Source organism: Doryrhamphus excisus, chromosome 5 (assembly GCF_030265055.1).
Source record: "Doryrhamphus excisus isolate RoL2022-K1 chromosome 5, RoL_Dexc_1.0, whole genome shotgun sequence".
Taxonomy (NCBI): domain Eukaryota; kingdom Metazoa; phylum Chordata; class Actinopteri; order Syngnathiformes; family Syngnathidae; genus Doryrhamphus; species Doryrhamphus excisus.
Genome location: NC_080470.1, coordinates 15071274 through 15075000, shown reverse-complemented (window position 1 = coordinate 15075000; position 3727 = coordinate 15071274). Strand labels below are relative to the sequence as shown.

Sequence of the window (3727 nt, the reverse complement as noted above, 5' to 3'; positions counted from 1 at the left end):
TAGGATGTTAGCTAATGCCTTTAAGTCCTATTAGCTTCCCATTTGGAAGCGTTCACCTCGGCGTGCACCCAGGCAGATCACGGGGGTGACCCAGCGATGATGATCTAGCTTTACGTCTTCTTCAAGTGGTTTGTGGTCCCAAAAGACCTCCCTTGGCAGTGCTGTCGCCCCTAAATATGCTAATTAGGTGAAATCAACATCGTTTTCTCTCTTCGAAAACGCCACCAAGGCGGTCTTGAGGTAGCAGCTGGAGATCACAGACGCCAAATATTTAACACAAGTCCAGGGAATACTAACATTTGCCACCATGACATCATTGGCTCTGTAAATGTTCATTTACTTTCTCATGCACTCCAAGTCATTATTGAAGTTGTTATATGATGGTAGCTGTACTTTTGTTAATTCCTCCCTTAAGCTTTGACGAAAACTGAAGGACATCCAATGAATCAAAAAGATGAGTATTTTTAACTAGGAAGTTAATTGAATTATTAATGACTTAATTATAAAGAAAAAGGAACACATTTTTGACCTTTAGCAAGGGTCACACAGTAGAAAGTGAAAGTATATTTTATGATGTACTGTAAATATGCTGAGAAGTTACGTATATACAGTATACAGTATTGTTATATACATGTGAGGAGCCCCTTCAGTGGCGGCCATTTTAGACCATTTGGACTGATCTTTCAAGGCACACAGATTGTGTTCCATGGTGGAACCTAGAACATGGAACTGACCAAAAGAAAGATTAGCCTCATGGGAAAACAAAAGTTTGTTTCTACCCTTTTCCGTTCCTTAGTAATCAACAGTAGAAAATGGGTACGTTTCAGGAATGAATGTCAGTTACCGACTAAAAAAGGGAAAAGATGCATATCAAGCATAACTTTGACACAAATATATTTCTTTTGTGACAGCTGAAAAATGTAAACAACGACACCAATAGTAAAGTAAATAAGTAAATATATATGTATATAATATATAAATACGTCTTTGGTATTGAATGATTTCATCAGTTAGTCACTTTTTGCTCTTTTTTTGTGCCATTTTTGTTGTTTTTGTTAAATTTTTCCACATATTCAGTCTTCCTTCTCCTCTAATCTGTGGAAAAAATAAATCTAGTTTTTAATATTTTATCTACATTTTATTCTGACTTTTCCTGCAACCTAATTTAGCAAAAATTGAACTTTTCTTTAATTCTCTTTTCTTTTTTTATTGATTATTTATTGATTATTATTGAACATTTCACCTTTCCTCTGGAAAATGTTCTCATAGAATTCTGACTTTATTTTCATATTATAATATTTCAACCTAATTTGAAAAAAGTATTTTTTTCTAAAATGCTATTTTTGTTTTTGTATTGTAATTATTTCAAAGGGGCAATCCATATTCATGAACAGTAAAATATGTAAATATGGCAGAAAACCTTTTTTCTTTAATATTTCATATATATCTGCTACTAAAATCATTTGTGGATTATTTTAAATATTTTTAATTCATTTTTATTATATTTTAATTATTTATGAAGTATTTTAATTTATTTATTTCCTTGTTAAATTGTGACTTTTTTCTGTCAATATTTTCATAACAGTTTTCCCTTTTTTTTTAGTTTTCTGGTTATTACAGACTTTGGACTTTAGCTTGTTCTAACGGATGCCTTCAGTGGGGCTTGTTTTTTCCAGCTTCCGGCTGTATACTACAATGAAATGGGAAGTTGTGCTGGTTAGAGGTGATTCTCAGACATCTGAGTCTCATGTTTTGCTTTTCTTGACTGTTTGGAGCGGCTTAGCCCATTAATGCTACATGCTAATCCCGCACAAGACGTCCCTTTTGACGAGCTGGCGTGTTCTCCGCATGCTTCGGTGGTCATGCGCCCTCCCGGGGTCGTCACGCAGCCTCCCAAGTCCACCCGACCAGAACTTTAATCTCCTTGTCTCCGCTTCTTTCCACACAGATGGTGACCACGGCGACCGGGATGATTGTTCCCTGCTGGTATTCCTGATATCCTTGGCCTTTGGACTTGACTCCATTCCTGGAAAGTAAAAGACTGAAAGAGCGTCTTCTGCGCCCTTTTTCCCCCCCGCAGGATGTGTTTACTCGCTGTGTCTTTTTGTGTGTCTTTCCCATGCCCCCCCCATTGGAAGAGGCACAAGAAGGAGGGATCCTTAACTTATTGAGCGCAGTGGGACCCGTTTAAGACCACCAACTCATGTCCTCGGCTGGGCTCATTTCTATGAAAAGCTAAGCAGCACCAAACCACGATTCCAGCACTTCCTGTTCAGTGCAAAGTAAGCTTCAGAGTAAAAGCATCGTAGTCCAAACCTGGATTCCTCTCACATAAGCTAACTCAGTTTCATACATTTCATTTTTTGGTGACAAAAATAACAGCAGTACTTTGGTTCTCGTCAAGAATTTTTCTTAAAATATTATGAAAAAAATTGTAGTGTAATTAGTTTTTTTTTAGACTTTTGTTCATGGGTATTTTCGTATTAAATCGGGTTTCTCACCTTAGTTACCAAATTGCTGGGACTGTCTTTGGCTCCATGGCAGGTCATTTCTCATTCAGTTAAAAAATGAATTCAGTAGTGCTTCTCGCCCTCTTTGGATTGCTTGCACTCACAATTTTCCTTGGCCCCATGGGGTGTTATTTAGCAGTCACATTCAGTACAAAATAAGTACAAAATGTGTTATTTCCTGAATTCAGTCGTGTTTCTGACACTTTTTATGAAATCGCTGACACTGGCAGCTTTCTTTGGCCCCATGGCCGGTCGTTGTAGGAGTGGCATTCAGTAGAAAAAAGGCGACACGGAGTACCAGCAACGACAATGACAAGCTGCTCCTTGGACTTAAAAGGGTTCCACTGTATTTGCATCGAACTGCTGACTGAATCCATCAGCGTTTTGCTGTGGAAGCAAAGAAGAATTCTTTTTTTTGTGCTCGGAGCGCCGTTCTTCGACTATTTGGACGCATCTTGGTCCTCCTGAAGTCATGAAATAAGCTGGCAAGAGCGAGAGAAGAGGTTTTGGTGTGCTCGTCTCAGGGTTGTGTATATTTTTCTACTGGTTTTGAATCATGTTCTCTTTGTATGAATGTATCCTTTCCTGACAAAAGGTTTTTCTGTTGTTGTTTAGAGAAGACATTTCAAAGTGTTCTTCCTGTCACGGGCAGTCGGACTGAAAACACCAACACTGCCAAAACCTGACTTTTAAAAAAAACATCTTATTTATAGCTACTGTATGCGTCACTGGGCATCTTACAATAGATTTCAGTATCCACTGAAATCTATTTTCTTAATAAGAATCCTAGTTTTTTTATTTGTATTTGCACAGTCTTCATTGTCTTAACTTTAAATCTTTGTCTTAACCCTTTGTTTGGTCGTCTCAAATCTGTTTTCTAACTTAATTTTGATGAGCGTCTGTTACCTCCTAAATAAATGTCATCTCTTTATGAAAATGGCCTCTTTTTTTCTGGAGCTCAAATGGAACATCAAAAGTAATTTGACAAGAATAAAGTCAAAATATTTCAGATAGGAAAAAAAAGTAATTTTACAAAAATAGCATCATAATATGAGGCAAAATATTTGAATAGCATAAAGTTGAGATATGAGATTTCCAACACAAAGTTGGAAAAAAGGCTGTCATTGTACAAGAGTTCAAAGTTCAAATATTAAAAGGAAAAAAGGGTAACATTTACCCAGAATTAACATGATAATATTATGTTTTGAGGGTCATTG

The 3727-nt window shown here is 36.8% G+C and overlaps 1 protein-coding gene across 1 annotated transcript in view; it reads left to right on the top strand.

The window, feature by feature from the left end:
• Positions 1-3426, top strand: part of enc3 (ectodermal-neural cortex 3) — a 15259-nt gene extending 11833 nt beyond the window's left edge. Inside the window, exon 4 of the mRNA XM_058073578.1 lies at positions 1949-3426. The gene's annotated coding sequence lies outside the window, so the exon portion shown is untranslated. The remainder of the gene's footprint in view (positions 1-1948) is intronic.
• Positions 3427-3727: the final 301 nt, after the last annotated feature.